This window comes from Mauremys mutica, chromosome 1, assembly GCF_020497125.1.
Source record: "Mauremys mutica isolate MM-2020 ecotype Southern chromosome 1, ASM2049712v1, whole genome shotgun sequence".
NCBI classification, from domain to species: Eukaryota; Metazoa; Chordata; order Testudines; family Geoemydidae; genus Mauremys; species Mauremys mutica.
The window spans coordinates 345,058,852-345,085,235 of record NC_059072.1 but is presented as its reverse complement, the minus strand read 5'-3'; the positions used below and the strand labels follow the sequence as shown (position 1 = coordinate 345,085,235).

The following is a 26,384-nucleotide window of genomic DNA, read 5'->3' as shown; positions in this document are numbered from 1 at the left end:
GATGAAGAAAGTAAAAGTTTTTAAAATATATAATAATAGATCTTCATACATACAATGTAATTACTGTTGTACTTTTCAATGTCATTCCAGGACTCTCTTCTGTTTAAAAAAATAGATTCCAGTAAACTTTAAAAACAGTGAACAAACTCATAGCAATATAAAGAGATTGCGGGAAGCATTCTAGCACTCCTTGAGTTGGGCAATTTTTTTTCCTTGCAAATTCTCATTGTGGACACCAATTGACTCATGGGTCCCTTTCAAGCCAAGATTTCCAGGCGTGACTAGCAACTGGGGATGACTCAATTTCTGGGTGTGCAGCCAGAGACTAGGTTTCAGATTGGGCCACTACACAGGGGTACAATACACTGGTACCTCTCTGCAGCAGCTATCATGTTCTCCAGAACCACAGTTTTCATGTTAAATGGAAAAAAGTCTCTAGCTATTATGGTTGTGAAGAAAATTTCAGAAATGTGAACTGATGTAATCGATGCAACCATGTCTACAGGCGTCTGCAGAGTGCCTGGAACAAACAGCTCTGAGAACTGTGAACTACTTCATTCTTCTCAGTCAGGGGCTAACTCGGATGCCTAGTGATTAGATTTTAAATGTCATCATGGTTAACTATTGCATTCCTCATGTTAGAAAGGAAAAGGAAGATCACAGATCCGCACACAACTTTCTGTGAACAGCATCTTGTTTTGGTGCCACAGGAGGGTGGCATTTAGAAGATAACACCATTTTCCCCCTCAATCAAGCAGACAATGCCACAGTGCCTGGCAGACCTTGAGTCCAGCAGAGCTCAGAAAGCACACCTCATCATACTTTGAACATCTGCACAATCTACCTTGAGCAGTGTCTCATTTTAGTGACTTGCTTATTTTGTGGGCGGAGCTTAGAAAAGTACCACCACCTTCCTTGTCCCCTCTCTCAGTTTGACTTCTGCTTGAAAGACCTTAAAGACAAAAGATTTTCAAAGGGTGAGTGATCAGCATTTTCTAAAACTTAGGCCCCTTTACGATGCTACAGGTTGGGCAGCCAAAACTTCCTAGTCACTTTTGAAAATCTTTGTTATGACTTTTCAAAGTCCTTTGAAGACAAAAATATTTAGCATTTATAACAGTTTTTATATTACACCTCATGCCTTTATTTCCAGGCCAGGAGCCACAGAGAAAAGGGATTCTCCATTGCATAAAAGCAAAAGCACAAATTCTAATTCCAGTTCACAAAGTAGTAAACCAACCAACTAGATTCATATTTATGATTGGAACTGGAGTTTCTCTCCCATTGTGGCATATCTGAGCAATCACAATCCTGACTTATACAGAAGTCTGACTAACTTCCACTGGAGGTTTGCTCAAGTCCTCCAGGACTGGCTTGATAATAATAGTAAACAGACCTCCCAGCCCTACAATTCATTGCATGCAGGCAGACTGCTGCACCTACATAGAATATCAGGGTTGGAAGGGACCTCAGGAGGTCATCTAGTCCAACCCCCTGCTCAAAGCAGGACCAATCCCCAGACAGATTTTTGCCCTGTTCCCTAAGTGGCCCCCTCAAGGATGGCACTCACAACCCTGCGTTTAGCAGGCTAATGCTCAAACCACTGAGCTATCCCTCCCCCTATAAAGTAAAGTGGAATAGTTTCAACAGGCAAACTAGATGGAGCTTCCTCTTCAAAGAGTAACTCAGCACTCATGGGACAGCCACACTACTAGGAACACAAGGTGGGATTTGAACCAGCTTTGTAAACACCCCAGGCCAACACCCAAGCCACCAGGCTAGAAAGGCACTTATGAAAGGCCCAAGGAAGGGAGATAGGCTTTGCAGCACCTCAGGGCTTGTTCCCTGCCTTATTCTGTCCTCCCTGCAGGTGCTGAGGAGCCAGAGAGACTGGGCTGGGGTGACAAGCTGGAGTCCAAACTTGATGCCTGAATTCTGGTGAAAAGCCTCGTCAGCGTCCAGAAGTTAGGGGAGTCCTACTGAAGTCAACGGGGCTCTGCGCAGGTGCAATGAATTACAGATCAGGATCATATGAAGTAAATTTGGTTTGAGGAGCTGCCAACGCTCGACAAAACATAAAGAGCCTGTTGCAAAGTCCACTGAAGTCCATGAGTGTCTTTCCATTGACGTTAATGGGCTTTGGATCAGGCCATAACTGAAGAAAGAAATGGAACTGTGTTAAGAACATTGATTACATGCTGAAGTGATACATTGCAAAGAGAGAAATACTGGACCCCATCCTCCAGTCCTTCTACAAACCACTTTCTCACAAACTTCAGTGGGAGTAAGAAGAGGAGGAGGAGAAGGGAGGGAGCCTTTTGTATACAGCAAACAGGTTAAAATGAAAATGATCAATAGCCGCCTAATGTCCAGTACTATACTGAGTGCCTCCTGCTAGGTGTGGAACACCTTCTGTTCCTATTGAATTCAGTGGGAATAAATAGGGGTTATGGGTGCCCAGAACCTTGCAAGATTAGGCCCATTGACAGTGTAACTCAAGAGAAACAAGTGTTAAGTACATTCAGCAGAATACTAAACAGAAAAGAATAGCTGGAGCTTCCTCATTATGAACCATTTACAAATTCATTTGTTCTACCGATTTTATAAACTGAACCACAGAATGACATTTCTGAATGTTTAAGACTGAGAGAAGGATGTATATAAATATATTTCACAGACATAAAAAATACCCCCCACACGGGGATTTCAGGTCTTCCCAGGACAAGTAAAACAAATTAAACTATATATTTCAAGTATCAGGTTTCTTTCTCTTTCCCAGCAGCTCTTCGCTATCTCCTGTTAAACATGCCTATTTGGATTAGCTTAGACATTACTAGAAATTGAAAGGCAAAGGCCAGGCATCCTACTGTGTTACTTGAAACCAATGTTGAAGGCCTCAAGCTGTGATATAAAGTGAACTGTCTAGCTCCTAAATATCCCATAAATTCTCCCAACCATTGAACCTGGGATGGGAGATTATCTATTTTTCTGCTTGAAATCATTCCTTCACTTTTCCCTCTTTATGCTGGATAGCTCAGCTAGTTTGATAACAATAGGAGTTCCAGCTCTCTCTTTTCCCCAGTATTATAAGCACAACTCTGGTCATTATTTGTCAAAATAACAGGGCTTCCCATCCATCTTGCCATTTCTTCCATGCAAATTCTCTGGCTTCTTCAATGTACACACTTTTCTCAAAGAAAAACTATTTAAGGGAGTAGGGAAAGGGGGTTGTAACAATGTTCACACTTCTGGGGATGCTGCATGGATGTAACCTCTAGAAACGCCAAACTGAATGTTGCAATGGCCTCTTCCGAGGAAGCATTCAGAAAGCGTTCAAGGGTCACAAGTGAGACATCAATTCGTTTGTCACAGCTTTGTTTTACAATAATCGTATTGATTTGTAAAAATGCCCATAAATTCGTGATTAAGAACATTTGATATTGGAAAAACTGTCATGGCCTTTCAAACTACATGGTAACCCCATAATCGCCCTCCTCAGACACGAACCTAAGAGAAAAGATGGGCCTCATTCCATACCCTGAAGGCTACTCTAGTTCTTCAAGACCAGTGTGGGAGGCAAGGTCCAGAGCCAAGGGCTGTCTCTAGAGAATACCCAGGCTCCTGCCCCACTCTTACAGATCCAGAGACTAGATCTGCCCTGGTGGCATACAGAAAAAGATGAAGTCTTTCCAGTAGCCAGGATCCCAGGCACAGATCAGCCATCACTTTGAATCTGAGCCAGAAGGAAACGGCAAGCCAAGGTACTTTGGAGAATTGCAATAGGCTCCTTGTAGTTCATTTACAAAGCCAGTCACATTCTACACTAATTTCTGAGTAACCTTCAAGGTTAGCCCCATGCAGAGCACATTGTGATGCTCTAAACTGGAAGTAACAAAGGACCATATGAGACAGCAATGATTGTAATTGTCTTATAAAGCACAGATGTTCGACTCATCCCTAAGCCTGGATGATCAGGCTGCGTCAGTGGGGAAAAAAGCCTTTGGCCATCTGCAGCTTGTTAGGAAACTCTGTCCCTTCCTCCCAGCTGAGGATCGTGCCGTGCATTCATCAGCTCTAGGACAAGATCACTGTACGTTGGTATGTGGATGCAATTGGGGCTTTAGGACTTTTACAGAAGAGAAGTGCAACTGAACCCGCTCAGTAGTCAACTGAGACTTGAGCCTCACACCACACCCTCTGTAGGCTTCCCTCGGTGTCACCTCTGACTTGAGCTTCAGCTAATTCACCCTCAGTCAAGTCCCAACCTCAGCCACACCCTGTCCCCTGTCTATAATCCTGTGACAGACAAAATAACCAGCTAGAGCCATCAGCCTCGATGGTTCTAAAAAAGGGAACTGATTTAAGGAGGAAAACAGAAAGTAGAAATAAAACCATTATGACCAGGCTGCCTGACCGCTCTGCAAGTGTGCAAGGGGCCAGGGGGAGAAATCTCACTATTCTCACGGCCGGGCACAATTGCAATCCTTGTACTTCCCTGTGTTGTAACTATTGGTAAAATAGCAGCAATGTTTGGTTAAAAGTAACTGGAGCAGACTAAACCCTTTCCTTTTCCTATCAGAGAAACTAAACTGATTCCCCTAATCCCACCTCAATCATAGAAATGAGAAGCAGCCCTGCATCTCACACACGTCCCTTCTGTCTCCGCAAAGTAAGGCCAACTTCCATTAATGTTGCTAGGATAATTTATATCCCCTTCTGTTGTGATGTGTATACAATAGTTATGATATTTCTGGTCCCTAATACAGGACCCCTATGGGCTTTTGATTGCGGACATATGCTAATCCATTAACTTTGGTATCTTCCAAGACTATTGGCTTTCCACCCCACCCATACTTCAAAAGGCTTTGACAGCATACAGTTCCCATGGCGTCACTGATAGGAACACGCACACACCCCAGTAACCAAGTTATTTCTGAACTCCTCACTCACCAAGGGTTTTTTATTCTAAGTCAGATGTGTTTTGACTGCATATTTCAGCAGTTTGTTTTCTAACCGCAACCGGGAAATTGACTCCTCCTTTACTAACCAGAATGACATAAGGACCTCAGCATTAATGGACATGCAAATACTTGGCTGCAGAAGAGGAGGTAACTCTGGTGGTTTTAACAAGTGCTGGATTGTAGACGTCCATGGCTTTATCTGAACACAGCCGTGACTGGCAGGAAATGGGTGTAACTGTTCTGCTGCTGACCCCTAAAGGGTATGTCTTCACCGCAGAGTTAGCCTGGGTGTTGCCTCTAATCCCCCACTTGTCCACCTACACAACCTTCTCTCCTGAGTTCAGTGGTGCTTTCAGGCCCCTGGTATGGCAGGGGATGTGGGTTAGAGCCCAGATTCCAATTTCATTTGGGCTGTAACCTGCCCATTTTGCAGTGAGGACTCAGGCTAAATCGCTCAAGTGCTGCTTATTCTCCAATGCTTTCCCACAATTCTCCCTATGTGCCTGGACACAGAAATTCTTCCACAATTCACTGGGAAAGAATCATAGGGCTCAGCTGGCTGCAGCACAAAGAACCATGGGATATGCCCCCAGAAGTCCTAGTGACACACCCAGGGGAGTGCAGAGTGGCTACTCACACCTCAGCTAGGCTAACCCGAGCTAGCTAACCCCAGGTGCCAATCACCAGCCTAATTCTGCAGTGAAGACCTACCCTAAATGTAGACAAGGATATGCAGAGGTTCACGCTGATGAAGCTAATCAAGGCTCAGTTCTCCCTGTAATCAGGATCAATCCCAATTAGCTCAATCAGTGCAAGCCTCAGCTTACTCTTGTCTACATTTAGGGATCAGCACCAGTGCAGCTACATAGGTGAGTGGCTACCACAGACAGAGTCAGGGCTATTCCCTAGTGTGACACTGTATGGAATCTGGGAGACACTTTATGACATTGTTGACACCAATATTATAAAATTACAAGGAATCTGACCGGGTATGCCATGTGAGGTATCTGCAAAAACATTACAATTTGCCAAGTATGACAATCTTGTTTATATGTTTGTATCATCTTTGTATTATGAGTTATAGATATGTAGGGTATGTATGTATTTCAAACTTGTGCTGTGCATCTGAGTCACATCCCCAGACATATTGGCATCAGCACTGCCTAGCCTGCTTAATGGCCCATCAAGGGACATCAACTGTACAATGAACCCATTGAAAGGATCAGAGACTACGCCTTATGACTCAGCGAGGCATGCCTATGGACAGAACTCTAAGGTTCCCTGTGCTGGGCAGCTTCTGTTTGGAACAAAGGAAACACAAGCTGCATGGCAAAAAACTATAAAAGGCAGCTGCATCCTCTCCATTTTGTCTTCAATCCTGCTTCTTACCTCTGGAGGAACTCTGATACAAACTGAAGCTCTGAACAAAAGACTGAATGACCCATCCAAGCTGTGGATGTATTCCAGAGGGACTTTCAAGCCAGCAAACTCACCAATACTGCTAGGAACCTGATATATGGATTTTGAAGTCTTTGAATGTATGTGACTGTTTTACCATCTCTTCTTCTTTCTTTAGAATCATAGAATCATCAAATATTAGGATTGAAAGAGACCTCAGGAGGCATCTAGTCCAATCCCCTGCTCAAAGCAGGACCAACACCAACTAAATCATTGCAGCCAAGGTTTATAATAAACCTTTTGTTTTAGACACTAAAGGATTGGCTAGCGGCATGGTATTTTGGGTAAGATCCAACCTAATATTAGCCCAGTAATGTATCTGGCTCTTTGGGGTTCAGAAGAACATTTTGTATAGAGAGCAGAGTTTCAAAATAGCTTCTTACTGTATGGTCCTAGATGCTGTTTGGGAAGCAGAGAACTGGAATGCAATAAGGGAGCTGTGTGATTTATTTTTTAATTTATTTTTTAATTTGCTTCTTGATAACTAGTGTGGGGCTCAGAAGCACAGTTTGTGACTGGTTGGGGAATTTAACTTCAATGTTACCCACCAGTCTTGGGAGTATTTGCTTGGGTTTTTAAAAACAGGCTAGACAAACACCTGTCAGGGATGGACTAGGTATACTTAATCCAACCTCAGTTCAGGAGGGATGGACTGAATGACCTCTTGAGGGCCTCTCCAGGCCTACATTTCTATGATTCTAGAACATCTAGAAAAAGTCCACTGCTCTCTTTCTTGTCTCTAAGTGCTCCCACCTCAAGTGCACCCACTTTGCCCTTATGGGTCTCAGAGGAGAAGCTTGCAATTCTTCCACTCTTAGAACAGGTCTCAGGCTCACTAACTCATGTGTACTAATCACTTATCACTCTGCTGGCAAACACCTGCATTTCTTCCTTTTGGGACCCTATGATCAATGATATTGGCTAGAGCTGGTTGGGAATTTTCCACTGAAATGATATTTCAACAGAAAATGCAGTTGCTCCCACGCGCAAAAAAAAAAAATCAACCTATTGCTGGGAAAACCCAAACACAATATTTTGTTTCAGGTCAGCTTGATGCAAATTGAAATCATTTGGTTTGTTGAACTGACCCAAAATGCTTTTTTTTCCCCTGCTCCTCCAGCCCCTTTTCAGCAAAGTTCCTGATGGGCTCCCCAAGAGAAAAAGCCTGTATGATTCACTGCAGTGACAAGCTCTGGTTTGTCCCATGGGTTTGGAGAGACATGGGGTTGTAGGAGTGTGGAGAGGAGTGCCACACCCAGCAGCCATCCCCATTCTCCCCTCGCCTGTCCCCTCTCTGAACCTCCAGATAGGGAAACCTGTGGAGGGGCTCAGAGGAGGGAAATGGGAGCAGAGCCAGCCCTCTCCCCTTCCATGTCTCTATTGGCCAAATCCATGGGACTCTGCTCACCTCTGCTGTTATTCTTCTGGAGGGCTTCACTGCAGAGCAGAGGCAGTGGAAGTCTGAACCCACCCCAGTGAACTCAGGGAGAGCTTGGCCACCAATTTCAGTGGGCGTAGAAGCAAGCTCTTGCTGAAGAGCAGCTGAAAGCACTATCCAAGGCCTTCTCAGCATCCTTACCTACACTTCACTCCTAAATTGTGCCAGTCACAGAGCCAGTAAATGGGAGTGAATTCCTCAGGCACTTCTCTTTAGAGTTCAGCACGGAGGGAACATGTAGAATGCTGGCTGAAGGTGCAAAGCTAGGGCCCTATCCTCAAATTGTGGAAACTGGTGTAGCTCCATTGACAATGGAGTTATTCTGACTGACACCAGAATTCACTTTTTAAAAGTGAGTGGGCATTTGGGATAGAAATCCAAGCACACTTTTGTGTTTGGTCGTTATGCACCTTGAATCAGAAGGGAAAACACTCCTGAGATCTAAACGCCTCAAGAATGCCAGAGGCAAGTGCCGTTACATTTCTCTTTTTTACAATTATTAATGAAGAATATTCATTATTCTGGATACCCTAGAAGCCCTTTCTCAGAGATCACCAACTAAGCCAGACATTTATTTTGTCTGACCTAAGAGCAATTCTGTGTTCTTCAGCCTTTTCAAAGAGAAGCTGTTTTGTGTTTGCAATCTAAACTCACACACCATAATACTTCTTTTCATTGTATGTCCATGAAAAAAGAAAAACATCATTTCAGTCACTCCACATTAATCTGCATTTATTCAGTACAGGGTCCAGAAAGTGAAAAATTGATGCCCGCATGAACCAGGTTTAAAATTCAATGCTGGTGCATTCACAAGAGGATGTTACTAGTACCAGTGAGAATTCGGAAACCCATCTGCTTAAAGCACAGTAATTTATTTGAGAAAGAATCACACAAGTAGTTATGGTTACACAGTACACGTCTTTTCCTATAAGCCTTAACTCCCCAAGCATAAACCCTCAGTAACTATGTTGGCCTTACACAGTATCCTGAGTAGCAAACAAGGCAGATATATCTACCAATTCTAGATGTAGACTTCTTTTCTTCTCTTCTTTCCCCTTTTAGGCACTGGGTCTGTTAAATGTTCCATCTCACGGTCTTGAACCTCTTCAGATGTTAATTGGGGAACTCAATTAATTTACTTTGTTTAGCATTTATAACTTTTGTTCTCAAATGAGTCACATGTCCCAGAAATATGCCTTGAGGGCGTTCATTACTGGTATACTCTAATATTTTGGAAGAAGGGGCTGCAGAACAGACCCAGACCGAAGCTCAATCAACATTTACCCTGTTATCAATTATTCACTTAAGCTCTTAGCATGATGTCATCCAGAAAGGGTCATTTTGACCCATGTCAGCTCACACCAAGCCCACTGATTGCACAGAATCACAGAAGAATCATAAAAAATTAGGGTTGGAAGAGACCTCAGGAGGTCATCTAGTCCAACCCCTTGTTCAAAGCAGGACCAACACCAACCAAATCATCCCAGCCAGGACTTTGTCAAGCCAGGCCTTAAAAGCCTCTAAGGATGGAGATTCCACTCCTCCCTAGGTAACCCATTCCAGTGCTTCACCACCCTCTTAATGAAAGAGTTTTTCCTAATATTCAACCTAGACCTCCCCCACTGCAACTTGAGACCACTGCTCCTTGTTCTGTCATCTGCCATCACTGAGAACAGCCTAGCTCCATCCTCTTTGGAACCCCCCTTCAGATAGTTGAAGGCTGCTATCAAATCCCCCCTCACTCTTCTCTTCTGCAGATTAAATAAACCCACTTCCCTCAGCCTCTCCTCATAAGTCATGTGCCCCAGCCCCCTAATCATTTTCGTTGTCCTCCGCTGGACTCTCTCCAATTTGTCCACATCCTTCCTGTAGTGGGGGGCCCAAAACTGGATGCCATACTCCAGATGTGGCCTCACCAGGCCAAATAGAGAGGGATAATCACTTCCCTCAATCTGCTGGCAATGTTCCTACTCATGCAGCCCAATATGCTGTTAGCCTTCTTGGCAACAAGGGCACACTGTTGACTCATATCCAGCTTCTCATCCACTGTAATCCCCAGGTCCTTTTCTGCAAAATTGCTGCTAAGCCAGTTGGTCCCCAGCCTGTAGCAGTGCATGGGATTCTTCCATCCTAAGTGCAGGACTCTGCACTTATCCTTGTTGAACCTCATCAGATTTATTTTAGCCCAATCTTCCAATTTATCTAGGTCACTCTGGACCCTAACCCTACCCTCCAGCATATCTACTTCTCCCCCTATCTTAGCATCATCCGCAAACTTGCTGAGGGTGCAATCCACCCCATCATCCAGATCATTAATGAAGATGTTGAACAAAACTGGCCCCAGGACCGACCCCTGGGACACTCCACTTGATAAAAGTTGCCTATTAGGCATCAAGCCATTGATCACTATCCATTGAGCCCGACGATCTAGCCAGCTTTCTATCCACCTTATTGTTCATTCATCCAAGCCATACTTTTTTAACTTGCTGGCAAGAATACTGTGGAAGACCGTATCAAAAGCTTTGCTAAAGTCAAGATATATCACGTCCACCACTTTCCCCATATCCACAGAGCCAGTTATCTCATCATAGAAGGCAATCAGGTTGGTCAGGCGTGACTTGCCCTTTGTGAATCCAGGTTGACTGTTCCTGATCACCTTCCTCTCCTCCAAGTGCTTCAAAATGGATTACTGCTCCATGATTTTCCCAGGGACTGAGGTGAGGCTGACCAGTCTGTAGTTCCCTGGATTCTCCATCTTCCCTTTATTAAAAAGGGCAGTATTTTTGCCTTTTTCCTATTGTCCGGGACCTCCCACAATCGCCACGAGTTTTCAAAGATAATCGCCAACTGCTCTGCAATCACATCAGCCAACTCCCTCAGCACCCTCGGATGCATTAGATCCAGCCCCATAGACTTATGCATGTCCAGTTTTCCTAAATAGTCCTTAACCTGTTCTTTCACCACTGTTTTTACATCTTCTTTACCTTGTGGGCTGGTTCCCCTGCTGATATTCCAAAGTTTGATGTCGAAACATCCACGCATACCAAGATTATTTTAACCATTCCAGTGCAGTTCCAGTACCTTCGGTAGTTTTCCACATCATTTATATAATGCTAAGAGAATCCTACTCCCAAAATCCTCTAGCAAGTTCAGACATACCAAGCCATACCAAAATCATGCTTACCACATTTATTCGTATCAGTCACAGCAATTCATAATAATTTGGCACCATCTCAACAAGGTAATATCTTCAATTGGACAAACTTCTGCTGGCGGAAGAGACAAGCTTTCAAGCTTCACAGAGGTCTTCTTCTGATCTGATTTTTGAATCTCGAAATTGTGTCTCTTCAACCAACAGAAGTTGGCCCAATAGAACACATTACTTCACCTACCCTATATCTCATATCCTTGGACCAACCTGGCTACAAAAAGCACTGCATACTAAAAAAGGTTACTCATATGAGTAAGCACTCAACAGGATGAGGGCTCCATAGTCTGAGCCAGTGTGAGCAGGCACAGACCTATGATGTTGGCAAGATATTTAAATGTCCAAGATATGGAATTTAAGCCAAAGGGGCCTTTCATGGAGTCAGCTACCACGCAGCATGCCTAAAGGTATCAGAATCTGGTCCTAAATAATTAATTGGATTTTTTTAATCTTCCCACAATGGAAGCACTAGGCCCACAGCAAATTTGTGACTTTAAATATTTTTTTCCGGATTGGTCAGTTAAAACATATACGTAAAAGGGCAATAGTAAATGGAAGAAAAAAAGCCATTTTTTTAAATGTCTTTCGGACATCAATGGGGTTTTGTTCTGTATTTAAATTAATGGCTTAAAATTATTTAGGAATGCTTAAATAATTCAACATATCAAATCAATTCTAAAATATGCATTTTTCCCTATGTTGCAAATTATTCCTAGCTGTAATTTATGATGGGCAAGTGTTAATTTACTTAACCAATATTTTATGAATATGTATTGACTAATAATACGTCCACAGTTGAGGGTAAATAAATATGTGATTTATATTCAACCAAGTCACACAATCAATTTTCAGTCGACTGCCTCAAACACAATATCTGTGTGAGACAGGTTTATTGGCATTGACATTAGATGTCACAGTTTTGTGAACTGCTGAATGTAAATCTGAAACATTATTCATTAGCCTGCAGTGGATTGAGCTACACAGCAAAACCTAAGAACATCAAAGAGACTATGGGTGGTGCTGCTGCTGAGCTGTAGCCAGCTTGCTTTGATCAGAGTTCAATTCAAACCCTGCTTAGGGATTAGGGTTATGACGTTGGTTCTGTTACCATAACATGTGGAGGGTTAACCCCAAATTCTGCCCTTGCTCCTCTGATCCAGATAAAGAGGTACAGTGGATGACCGAAAGGGCCTTCAGCCATTCTTTCTGCACAGGGCAAAATGGTTTGGGGAAGCCAAGATCCCGCCCATTCACCAGCACTCATTACTACAGCTCGGTAAGTGGACTACCCTAACCATCTGGCTGACCCTCGACAGCAGCATGCACTCAGCGATGCGCTGGACCTGGCTACGCCCTTAGTCCTGCTGATCTTTCCCCTTTGGAGCACAGATCATTGCTAAGTGCACTTAGCCAGGCATTGTACTCCTGGCTAAGTCAGGGCCCAATCCCAAAGCCTACTGAAGTCAGTGGAATGACTTCCATTGATTTCAATGGGCTTTAGGTCAGACCCTACTTGCACCAAGGCCAGGGCACAGATGGCAGAATTTTGCCCCAAATTTACATTTTCCTAGTTCAGCCATTTAAGTTTTCCTTATGAAAAAAAAAAGAAGCAAGAAGATTTTGACAGTGAGAGTTTGTGTTTAGCTTGTTGCTTGTGGCTTAAGAAGTGGAAGGCATTTTGCTCAAGCTTTAAAATAAATACGATTGAACTTCAAACCAGGATAATCTCTACCTCTTACATAGTGCTTTTCGCCAGTAGATCTCAAAGCACATCACAATCTTTAATGCATTTATACACATGTACAAGGCCTGTGGGAGACAGGAACATGCCATTTTTACACATGAGTAACAGATGCACAGAGAAGCTAAGTGATTTTCCCAGGGTCACACAGGAAGTCTTTAGCAGAGCAAGGAACTAAACACAGGTCTCCTGCGGCCTAGTGGAGTGCCCTAGCTGCTAAACCATCCTTCCTCTCAAGATCAAATAAGGACATGGTTCCTGAAAATTTAAGGCATGTAAAAATGGTGGATTTAAATGGAAACTGATTTGCAACTTTAATTATAGTGGGTGAGACCAAGTGGAGGGTGCATAGAGAGAGACGGGTTAATTTTGACAAATAAATTATTCAAGGCAAATAGTTCACCCAGCTGTAGTGGAAAACTTATCTCACATGATGGCTACAATGATTCACTCAATATGTATGTTATTATTAGATGTTTTAGAGCTATTTAATGAGCTCACAGTACCCGCAAAGCCCTATGTTAAAGAAGGGAGCACACAATGAAAGCAATGAAGTGGTGGAATGAGAATAGTGCAGGCACAGTCATTAGAGATACAGGAAAGATGACTGGCATTCTAGGAAGTAACGAATAGGACGGGATCCTTGTTAAAAGTTACGTAGTCTCCTGAAAGAACTAGTTAACAAAAAGTTGGGTGGGGTTGAAAAAGTTTGACAATTTCACTCATCATTTAATTGTAATTTAGATTAACCAAAATACAGACCAAAGATTAAACCATGGTTTTAATCTATGCAAAGAAAAGGCTCATTGAAAAAAGCTTCCAGTTTTATTTCTCCAGACATTGCAGTCTTTGGTTAACAATTTGAATGGAGTCTGCAGGCTGGAGTTAATGATTTGCATTAGCATTTCAGAAGGGTTTCAGTGTAAATATCAACTCTTTGATGTGTTCTGGACATAGACAAAAGTTAGTTAAATGTTTGATCTCCTTTACAGAATCCAGGATTATATCATTTAATAGGTAGCCAATAGCTTAGTTACTGAATGATACCAGCCTTTGAAAACAACTCCAGGATGTAATTAATTGGGACACATTATTCAGAGTCATTTGGCATTAAGAAACTTAGATGTATTTATGGTGGAATCTCCTGAAATAAATTAAGACTTGATCAGAAAGAGAGAAGAAAAGACAATAAGAGTTGTCTGAAAGGGACAGAAAGAAAGACATTTTTTCTTGTTGGTCTTTAAAGGCCTGGTTCAAAGCCAACTAAAGTTCATGAGAGTCTTACTATTGAACCAGCTTTAATCATGTCCTGTATCGTCATTATATATGTAACACTGCAAACATTCTGTACACCATGGAGCTGCACAATAAATAGGTTAACAATGTCAAATGGTTAGCAAGCCCCTACCACATAGATCTCAAAGTCGTTTTAAAGGCTTGATCTTACAAGTTGCTGAGTATTTCCTACAAATATTGGAATGCTCTCAGCTCACTCTGATATCAATGGGAGCTAAGAGTGATCAGCACAGGTGATGTACGTAAATGTGAGCTTTAAATTCAGCCAATGTAATTTGAAGTCAATTACACCGATCAAGAGTTCTCAGCACTTCACAGGGGGTGCTTAGGGCTTCACAGAAACACATGTACATGCAATAATCCACATGCAAAGCTATTGGCAAACATGCACTTGAACCTTTAAGTAGTTTATTTTTACCCTAATCCTATCCCTTTTGTGTTTGCTTTCCACAAATATTCTATCAAACACATTTCCCAGCAGTGGGTCAAATCATCTGGTGGTCTAACTCCAATGATGTTGATGGAGTCACTCCAGCAAAGATTTGGCTCAGAGATCTTCATGAATACAGAAAATGTTAACCAAAAATTTCAGAATATTCACAGAAAGAGAACTCTGAATTTGTGCTCAGGAGCATTCACATCAGACAATTCCATTCATCCCATTAGCAAATGGATGTACATGACCTCTTCCAGTCCCCCATCTCTGGATGGGTGCTAGTCTGTTGTGAGTGGCTTCCCACATGCTGCTTATCCCTGGGTCTGGGTAGGGATTTGTCACCATTCCAAGCTCTGGGTCTCTCAAGCACACTCCCAGTGCAGACATCATGTCTGGCACTCTTCTTGGCCAGTTGGACCCTACAGTTCAGCCACCTTAGACCCCGAAGCCAGTGTCTCAACCCTCCCAAGGCCCCAGTTTCCAATAAACAGTCCCTCAGAGTTCCGCTGAACCATGGGAACTCTGAATTGCTTGATTAATCCCTTCAGGAAGAATGTGGATATAGGTTTAGCCTGTATCCACATTTCTGAACCACCGGCAATTTACTCTTGAAAGCACTAGAGAGTTACAGATCTTTGAAAAAACAAAATCTTGACTGCAACCCCTCTTAGCCTGACTCCACTCCTTCCTGTGAGTTCTGGGTTTGGTCAGCATCCAGATCCAGAGTCTAGGCAACCCTTCCTGCCTCCTCAATTTAATCTTCTTCGATGTGGTCGCTTTCTACTCAGAGCAGCAGACACCTTTTAAAATACTCTTTTCCTTTTGCCCAGGTTCTTCCCCAATTAGTTCCAGGCTGGCTCTAGCCCCACTGCCCAATCAGCTTATGTGAAGGAAGTCATTATTTTTATGAATGGGCCAGTAGTTGAGAGATGGAATGGATAGCCTTAGATTGCTCTGTGCCATCCTCAAAGTCATACAATGAGTTGTCAAGCCCCTACCACAAAATGGATGCTTTAATCCAGTGGTTCTCAACCAGGGGTCCGGGGCCCCTGGGGGGCTGCGAGAAGGTTTCAGGGGGTCCACCAAGCAGGGCCAGTGTTAGACCTACTGGAGCCTAGGGCAGAAAGCCAAAGCCCCACCTTATGGGGCTGAAGCTTGGGGCCCTGAGTCCCACCACCTGCAGCTGAAGGCAAAGCCTGAGCAACTTAATTTCGCAGGGCCCCCTATGGCATGTGGACCCCCACAATTGCCTTGCTTGCTACCCCTAATGCCAGCCCTGGCATTTATATGCAGAAAACTAGTTGTTGTGGCACAGGTGGGCTGTGGAGTTTTTATAGCATGTTGGGGAGACCTCAGAAAGAAAAAGGTTGAGAACCCCTGCTTTAATCCACAATGGAGGTTACAATACAAATGAAGGTCACACTCCAAATTGAAGCTTACAATACAGAGTAGACAAACTGGCATTCGCAAAACAAAATGGAATTTACACTTCGACACAGACTTACTCCAGTCTGTCACTAGAGCTGTGCAAATAACCAATTTTTTGGTTTGGTGGCGAACTGAAAAAAAATGCAACAAAAATTGTTTTCGGTCAACCCAAAACAAAACTGTTTCAAAAATTTTTATAAATAGAAATGTTGAAAAGTTTTGTTGTGGGTCAACCAAAACATTTTGTTTGACCAGAAACAACATGGTTTGTTTCAGTTTTGAGGGTTTTTAAACAGTTTTAAGTAGGTTATTTTTAGTTAAAATGAGGGAAATTCCAAAACAAAAATGCAAGATTTATTTTGGAAATGCCAAATGAATTTTTGACATTTCAGAATTTTGTCTCCTACAAAACAATTCACTTAAATCAACCCAAGTTGGTGAATTATTTCAGTTGACCAGAATCTGCACTTTTCAATGAAAGGTTTTGTACACAAAAATTTGCTCAGCTATAATCACAACCTTCCAAATGGATTGGTTGAATGTGGATTTTTAATTGCAAATATCTAATATATGAAGCAAAGCACATGTCATTTACTAGCCACAACCACATGCTGAAATATCTGTAAACATATATGGAATATTTTAAACAAATTCCCATGAATTGTCTTATGTTCAGGAATAATTCACAACAATTAGAAAAAAGGCTAAAAACTCAACAAATAAATTATTCACTACAAACAGCTTGCCCAGTTGTACCAGAACCCTTAGCTCACAGATTCATATTTCTGAATTGCACAGTGCTAGTTGATTACACAAAGGCATTAAGACAGATTATTCCCTATCCTTGGAAATGTACCTGTACAAGCAGAATTCTTTCAAGAAAAATATTACTTTGCACAAGTATATACACCTTTCATCTGAGGAGCTCAAAGTACTTTTATAAACATGAACTAATTCTCACAAGACTTCCGTAACGTAGATAAGCAAAGCTGAAAACCAAGGCCCTGATTAACAAATAGCTGAGTGTGATACAATCTTTAATGTACCTCACAACATCACTGTGAGGTAGGGAACTTTCTTTCTTTATTCCCACCCCCACCGCCCTCAGGTGCACAGGGCATCCAGCAGTTTCCACCATTTACTTCAGTCTTGTGTTGATCTGTTCAGGCTTCTGAGTGTCATATTGATGGATTTGGCTTCTTTCTCTATTGTTCTGTGTAATGTTTCTCCGGATGGCATCCATATTATCCCTTGATGTGGAAGTAGTGTTGGTGCCATCCTTAAGGCATGTCCTAAATATGTCCATTGTTTTCTTCTACCCATGTTTGTTGCTTTAGATTGGTTTGCTCTCCTTTGAATTTTGATGTTGCAAGAAATTCTTTCCAATGGATTCTAAAGATCTTCTGCAGGCATTTACTTTGGAATGGGTTGATTTTCTTATCAATTTCTGTTGTAGATTTCCATGACTCTTATCCATAATGGAGGACAGACATGATGCCAATGCTAACATATTGTGTTTTTGTATCAGTGCCAGTCATGCTACTTTTCCAAATCTTCTCAAATGTATGAAAGTTATTTGATGCTTTTGATATTCATTGCTTGACATCTTATTCCCTGGCTAGATAAAACAACTTACTTCTTCTAATGTTTCTCCATCTACTCTGATGGTTGCTTTAAGGATATTGATAGACACATATACCTTTTTCTTCCCCTTATTGTCTTCCCCTTGTTGATAAACAAATCAACTTGTTTTGCTGTGTCTGACAAATATCCCCATTTTACAGGGGGGAGGGATAGCTCAGTGGTTTGAGCATTGGCCTGCTAAACCCAGGGTTATAAGCTCAATCCTTATGGGGGTTACTTAGGGATCTGGGGCACAATCAGTACTTGGTCCTGCTAGTGAAGGTAGGGGGCTGGACTCAATGCCGTTCTAGGAGATAGGTATATCTCCATTATTTAAAAGGAAAAAAAAACAGGGAACTGGCACAGAGAGACTAAGCAACTAGCTCAAGGTCACCTAGGAAATCTGTGATGGATCAGGGAATTCAACCTGGGTCTCTTGAATCCCAAGGCCAATGGCCTCACTACTTCCTTATAGAATATCAGGGTTGGAAGAGACCTCAGGAGGTCATCTAGTCCAACCCCTGCTCAAAGCAGGACCAACACCAACTAAATCATCCCAGCCAGGGCTTTCTCAAGCCAGGCTTTAAAAACCTCTAAGGAACAAGATTCCACCACCTCCCTAGGTAACCCATTCCAGTGCTTCACCACCCTCCTAGTGAAATAGTGTTTCCTAATATCCAACCTAGACCTCTCCCTCTGCAATTTGAGACCATTGCTCAAATGAGCCTGCTGAAGTTTGACCTGCCAAGTGCCAGTCCTTATGTTGCTAAGGCCACTCCTACAGAAAGATGGACATACAGGATGTAATTTGTGAGAAGGTTTTTTTTATTATTCTAAACTATTTAGTTTTTCAGAAAAAAGAATATTCCAAAAGATGATTTAACAGTAAGCTTCATTAAGAAATGTTATGGGGCATATTGTTAGAAATGTAGTACCGGTGTAGTGATTTCCCTTGAGTACAATTATAGTAGCTAAGTTAGTTAATGCCAATTAGTTGTCAGTACTTTTGCCAAGTAAGAGCTATTTCAGAGCTATTAGGGTACCATCACATTGTTTAAATATATTTTTATTTTTTTCTAGACAGTTAAAATATATATTCATTGTACCTTAATTCCTCCAGTCAGTGCTTTGGAATATTAAAACTAAACAAATCATAACTGGATTACTCTTTTCAGATAAGAGGTGCACAGAATACACTAAAACCAGTTAATTTTGTTTCTTAAAAACCTCAGATTCACATTATTGCCATGCTTCATGTCTCATGATCTCTTTAAATGCCAGCCTGAATATTCTGATCAAACAAAACATTATTCACCTTTTTGATAAAATTGTTAAATATCATGGAGTTAGTACTGTTCACTTGTTAAAAGCTAGTGTGTCTTTCCCTGCAAAATGATGTGTTTTAATAGACATTGATTGATATTAATTAGAGCCGTGCAAGAATTTTCCAATTACACTTTTTTGGGGTCATAAAATGATGATTCATCACTGAAAGCGTTCATGGGAAAGAACCAGTTTTTACAAAACCTTCACCAGGGAGGTTTCTCAGGTCTGGGATAAACTGGCTGAAGTAGGGATTTGAATCAAGGTCTCCTATACATCAGGGAAGTGCTCTAAACACAAGGCTACTGTCTCATTGTGTCTCAATGTCTCCTGTTGGAGCTGTTCCACTTTGCATAACTAATTAAAGATTCATTGGGCTTGAGAAAGACTGCCATGGTCAGTGGTGATGGCAGCCACACTCACAGTATAGTAAAAACATTGCCTTATCGGAGTGCTAGTTTGGTCCCCTATTCTTGTCTATGGGTCAGGATCTCTGGAGGATACATCTCCCATAATTCAATGTGGATTTTCCTCTGAGTGAGCAGTGTGGTACATCCTAGGAGTCACGTGACTCCAGGTACATCATGGGAGATATAGTCCAGCCTGGGAACCTGGCCCACTGAGGTAAAGATAGACATGAGAATGTCAAACTACAGCTCCCATGAGGCAATGTGTCACTCTACAAAAATGTAGTTTAATATTGAATGGTCTCAAAGCTAAGTGTATCAAGTCAGTTCAATAAACCAAAACAACTTTTCAATTTTACTTTTGTTTAAATCAAAAATATTGAAATGAAATATCTCAAAATTTCCAAATAGAAATGTTTCAGCATTTCCTTTCTGCAAATTAGAAATTTCAGCAAATGTTGAAATTTCTTGCAGGATGGAAATTCTGAATTTCACTCCGCTCTACCCCCTAATGTGGATTTAGATACAGTGGTATAACTATTTCAGTAAAAATATCACACCACTAACCAGCATAGTAACATGGGTACATGAAACTGTACAGACCAGCCCTCACTGGGTTTCCTTTTATAAATGCCAGGGTGGATGGATGGATGCTATTTTATTTCAAGTTCCCTTCTCTTGGTCCAAAAAATATTTATTCTGAAAAAGGGCTGTTTTTCATTAGCCAATAGACTCTTTTTGTAACCAATAATATTCAGAAAATTCTTCCTGCAACCTCCAACAACCAGAACTCCTCATGAAGACTGAGGGCAGGTCTACACTATGGGGGAAAATCGATATAAGATACGCAACTTCAGCTACATGAATAACGTAGCTGAAGTCGAAGTATCTTATATCGAATTACCTACCGTCCTCATGGCGCAGGATCGATGTCCGCGGCTCTCCATGTCGACTCCACTACCGCCGTTCGGGTTGGTGGAGTTACGGAGTCAACAGGAGCGCGTTCGGGGATCGATATATCGCGTCTAGATGAGACGCGATATATCGATCCCCAGAAATCGATTGCTACCCGCCGATACGGCGGGTAGTGAAGACGTACCATGAATGTCCTTGCCTGGATGTGCTAGACTTACCTGTCAATCAGCTGCCCGCATCAATGCTATACCAAGTGTTCGTCATCTGGTAACTGACAGCTGAGGTTAATGACTAACATCGTCTTGGTTCCAAACCACATGTGATGAATTTATTTAGAGTCAATTATTATTTGTTTATAATATGTGGGGACCCCAGATCCTGAAAATAGCTCTCTGTACGCAGACAGATCTCTGTCCCCAAGTGGAGCACTACTTGAACCATGGACTGTTTATACTGCATCAAGTGCCTGGACCAGGAACTGTGGTTTGAAGTAGTTACTTATCTATATTTTAATGTATGGGAGAGACAGAGAATATGTATTAAATCAGAGATGGGTTCAAGTGCACCAAAAATTTCACAACCTCTGTTCTTCTTATCATGAATTATTTGCATTTCCGTAGTACATAGGAGCCCTAGTCATGGATCAGGCCCTCTTTGTGTTTGGTGCTGTACGAACACAGAACAAAAAAAGGTCTATTATTTTTAGGTTCTTATACCACAGCCATCATCATGGTATCTAATCACCAGTATGATTGAGTCCTTGCGCTCTGTCTCTTGCAGTAATCCCTCTTCCAGTCCTCTCAGTAATTCTATAAACACGGTGAGCTTTTGCCTTTTTTCCAACTATCCCTCATTTCCGTTGTTTCCTAAGGGTCTCATCACCTTTGTTAACTTTACAAAATATTAATTGTATTTCTAAGTCTCTGGACAAGATTTGAAAATAACATTAAAGTTTTAATCAATTTGCAGACATTTTGAAGAAGTTTCTTAGACAGCAATTATTGCATTAGGCTTTTTTAGCTCCTTTGGACCAAATCCTTTGAAATAGATAGATTAGGAGGAAGAAAGGGATGGATCTGACATTTCAGTCTGAAAGCAGTGAGACTCATGGATGGTCTAATGGAAGTGAATTTTGCAGTCGTGGGTCAGGCATCAGGAAAGCTGTCTTCAACATGCATAAGTCTCACTCTCAAAGCTGGCAGTTCCATTGTTCCTGCAGAACACCACAGCTGTCACAAGAAGTCATGATCACACAGAGTGAGGTGGTCTCTCTGATAGCTTGGGCCAGGCCCATGCAGGGCTCTGAGAACAAGTTGCTATAACTGAGCTACCCCTAGGCATGTTCCGAGTGTCACATTTTGGGGGGTCCCCATGAGGCAAGAGCTCATCCCCAGAAGGCCCCCTTTCTTTAAATATGCAATTTTCAGATCTGTGCATTTTGTGCTGCACTACAGAAGCTGACGAAAGGGATCTACTGTAAATATAGGAGCATATCTTCACACAGCATTAAATTATGCCAGCTGAGAATCTGTCCCATCGTATTTTGACAGTCTTGTTCAGTTCTGTAACGAGTACGTTATTTTTAAATTCCAGTGATGCTTTATTTTGACACAGTGTATTTCTGCATTAAAGCCTTTTGGTATGGGGCACTAAAAACAACCTGTAACTTCAGTTTAATGTGTAGCTCCACATCGCTCAGGCCTGGCAGACACTGTGGAACATACCTGTGGTAGGAGTGAGGTGTGAATAGATGCCTGATGTCTCTTCCCTATTTTACCAGCTAGCAAAGTTTTCTTTTTCCTACTCCAAAGAGAAACTGCTGAACTTCAATTCATTTGCAAATTTGACACCATCAACTCAGGATTAAACAAAGACTGTGAATGGCTACCCAACTACAAAAGCAGTTTCTCCTCCCTTGGTGTTCACACCTCAACTGCTAGAAGGGGGCCTCCTCCTCCCAGACTGAACTAACCTCATTATCTCTAGACTGATTCTTGCCTGCATATTTATACCTGCCCCTGGAAATTTCCACCACATGCATGTGACAAAGTGGGTATTCACTCACGAAAGCTTATGCTCCAATAGGTCTGTTCGTCTATAAGGTGCCACAGGACTCTTTGTCGCTTTTTACAGATCCAGACTAACATGGCTTCCCCTTTGATACTTTTTCCTACTGTTTATCATGTAGCTAAGGGCTTGGCTACACTCTAAACTCCAAAGCGCTGCCGCAGGAGCGCTCCCGCAGCAGCACTTTGAAGTGCGAGTGTGGTCGCGGCGCCAGCGCTGGGAGAGAGCTCTCCCAGCACTGCAGGTACTCCACCTCCCTGAGGGGATTAGTTTACAGCGCTGGGAGCTGTGCTCTGTTTACACTGGCGCTTTATAGCACTGTATCTTGCTGCGCTCGGGGGGGTGTTTTTTCACACCCCTGAGCGAGAAAGTTGCAGCGCTGTAGAGCGCCAGTGTAGCCAAGGCCTAAGGCTACTGGTGGATCCAAGGGAACAAAACTGCTTCTTTTCTCTGGAACTACTCTGTGAAGGGGGTAATGTGCATAAGGACAAATGCAGTCACTCCGATCTAAAGGGAAACTGCAGTCATGGAGGTAGCTCTGTCTCAACCCTCCACCAATCTAGGCTCTGTAAAATGATCATAGAATCATAGCACTGGAAAGGACCTCAGGAGGTCTAGTCCAGTCCTCTGCACTCATGGCAGGACTAAGTATTATCTAGACCATCCCTGACCGGTATTTGTCTAACCTGCTCTTAAAAATCTCCAATGATGGAGATTCCACAACCTCCCTACGCAATTCATTCCAGTGCTTAACCACCCCGACAGTTAGGAAGTTTTTCCTAATGTTCAATCTAAACGTCCCTTGGTGCAGTTTAAGCCCATTGCTTCTTGCCCTATCCTCAGAGGTTAGAAAGAACAATTTTTCTCCCTCCTCCTTGTAACAACCTTTTATTACTTGAAAACTGTTATGTCCCCTCTCAGACTTCCCTTTTCGAGACTGAACAAACCCATTTTTTTCAATCTTCCCTCATAGGTCATGTTTAATCATTTTCTTTGCTCTTCTCTGGACTTTCTCCAATTTGTCTACATCTTTCCTGAGATGTGGCACCCAGAACTGGACACAATACTCCAGCTGAGGCCTATTCAGCATGGAGTAGAGCTGAAGAATTACTTCTCATGTCTCACTTACAACACTCTTGCTGATACATCCCAGAATGATGTTCACTTTTTTTGCAACAGTGTTACACTGTTGACTCATATTTAGTTTGTGGTCCACGATGACCCCCAGATCCCTTTCCGCAGTACTCCTTCCTAGGCAGTCATTTCCCATTTTATATGTGTGCACCTGATAATTTCATCCTATTTACTTCAGACCATTTCTCCAGTTTGTCCAGATCATTTTGAATTTTAATCCTATCCTCCAAAGCACTTGCAACTCCTCCCATCTTGGTATCGTCTGTAAACTTTATAAATGTACTCTTTATGCCATTATCTAAATCACTGATGAAGATATTGAACAGAACTGGACCCAGAACCGATCCCTGTGGGACCCCACTCAATATGCCCAACCAGCATGACTGTGAACCACTGATAACTACTCTCTGGGAATGATTTTCCAACCAGTTATGCACCCACCTTATAATAGCGCCATCTAGGCTGCATTTCCCTAGTTTGTTGTGATACATTTCATCTTTTCCAGGTGAGTAAATCACATTCTGTAAAATGGCAGCCAACATGATTTCTTAATTAAGGAGAAAAATCTAGATCCAACTGATATACATTTTAAAATCATGGACACAGTACAGCATAAATATGAATCTGACTTAAATCTGAGGAGATGCATTGGTTGTTACATTCAGTGGAGATGGGCCAACGAGATAGTGTTCAGATCTGGATGTGGTTCAGATTTGGGGTAACACTTTCAAAAGCATGAATGTGTCGTGGGAGCCTAAGTCCTAGTTTCAAAAGAGACTTAGGTACCAATGGGACTTAGACTCCCAATTAACTTTTGAAAATTGGACCTAGGCTCCTAAGTCACTGTGTCATTTTGACAATTTTACTGTTAGGCAAAAGTTTGGATTCACAACTGGATCAGAGCAGGGGTGATGGGGGTGAGGGTTAGGAACACAGAGTTCTCAATGATACCTACTAATTTTTCCACAAAACTCTTGTCTAATGCAGTGCACAAGAGGGCCCTGCTCTGGAGATAAATCAGGGTTGGGTAGTGAAGGAGGCTTTTGTCTGTAGGACTTCTGCCTTCATTTGTTGCAGAAGTTGGAAGGTGGGTAGTGAAGAGAAAGGAGGGTCTGATTGTTAAGACCGTTGAATGCTGCACTGGATTCTATCCCTGCCTCTTATGTGTGATGCTAAGCAAGTCACTTAAACCTAACCTTTTTCACAGGTGGTCACTGTGTGTGCCTCATTTTCTGGGTGCCCAATGTGAGTTCTTTGCACTCACCGCCACCACTGAAGTCAATGGAACCTGTGCTTTCAACATAGAAAGTGCTATGTAATGCTAAGTAATCTGAAAAATCAGGTCCTAGGCATCTCAAAGTGGGCAACCAAACTTAGCGGATGCTTTTGACCTAAATCTCTCTGTGCCTTAGTTCCAACAGTACAACAGTAAGCGGTCATGTAATTAAAGACTGCATTATAATGTATATGCACAAGGAGACAGAATTAAGGTTCCACAGGTAACCTCTATTCTGACATTTCCTAACCTGAGTGCTGGACTTTGTGACCTTAACAATGCTCTTTTAATGTATTTTGTGTGTGCGTGCGTGCACATCTGCGGTTATATATATGTTTACCGCAGCACCCACAAGAGGCAAAGCCAAAATAAGACATGGTCCTTGGCCCAAAAAGCCTACATTGAGGACCCAGTGCCAGAATTTTAATCCTTTACTTGCTACACACTAGTCACAACCAGATCAATATGGTTTTAGGTACCATATCGGTGCCTACAATGTCTCTGAAATGGCTTAGCATGTAGTGAACCTACCTCTCTCGGGTTATACAAATGCCACTCGGTTTGGAGCCTGGCAGTACATTATAGGGTACCCAAGGAGTTAAATCAAAAGAAAATGCTTATTTTAAAAAATGCATTGCTTGCTACAATGGACTACCGTGAGCACCGTAATTCTTAGAAGAAATGTTGACTCTCTCTCCCTCTCTCTCTCTCTTTCACTCACCTTCTTTAGGTCTCTTCACATAGATTTGTTAATTTTCTTTGGCTTGTCAAACACATGAAGGCTTGATTATTAATAAATATTCTAATGTGACAGGTGCGTGTGTGTGGGATGGTGTTGGTTTTAAGTGACAGATGAACCTTTTGTTGAAATGTAAGGTTTGCTCCGAGGAGGAAGTGATCTTATCACTTTTTCGGGGCATCGTACACGGTATGATGCAGGATGTTAATATTAGAAATGGAACAGATGGCTCAAATTGAGACCGGGGCCACAGCTACAACTCAGAGTTGGGGAAAGATTAAAAAAGGAGCCGAGAAGAGCCGAAAATTCAATTACAAGGTTCATTTTGAGGAAGCAGGTGTGTAGCATTTGCCATGGGGAGCTCCACATTCTCGTTTAAAGTAATCCCTTTATGAGACTTGTTATGAGCTTGTCTAACCCTGTTCCTGACACTTCATTATCCCTACAGGTGATGCCTATTTTGAGGGAATCTGAAACATCATTTGAGTCGCTCACTCTCATTTTGGTTACACCTGAGAAACTGACAGTGCCATTAGATCCTTCTGCATGGGAGGCACTTTAGAAATTCAATCTGTTATTGTTATTATTGCTAGGTATTTGAAATGCCAACCCTGTAGCATAGCAGATTTTAAATGGCATTGCAAAGTGGCACGACCAACATTTTACAAAAGAAATGTCAGATCAATAATACATTTACATGGCTCCACATCTCCTTCCTGACCTCCATGGCCTCACAATGTTCTTGTCTTGCCAACACTGGCTACTCCCCCGCTTGTGCATTGTTAACTCCACTTCCTCACTCCTCTTTTGTATAAACACCTCTCACGAGCACTCCCATGTTTCCTCCCATGCTGTCCCTACAGCTGAAGCCTCTTCCCTGATCCTAACAAAACAAACAGCGTGACCAAACATGGAAAAAAATCTCCCCAATCCC

General features: G+C 42.3%; 1 long non-coding RNA gene across 2 annotated transcripts in view; it reads right to left on the bottom strand.

Annotated features, from left to right (window-relative positions):
- The window catches only part of LOC123361959, an 87,678-nt gene that overhangs the window by 3,759 nt on the left and 57,535 nt on the right, over nt 1–26,384 (bottom strand). Inside the window, exon 4 of one of the 2 annotated variants that reach the window (XR_006576301.1) lies at nt 1,831–2,155. The exons of the other annotated variant lie outside the window; for it this stretch is intronic. This is a non-coding gene — a long non-coding RNA (uncharacterized LOC123361959). The remainder of the gene's footprint in view (nt 1–1,830; nt 2,156–26,384) is intronic. 2 annotated transcript variants of the gene reach the window in all.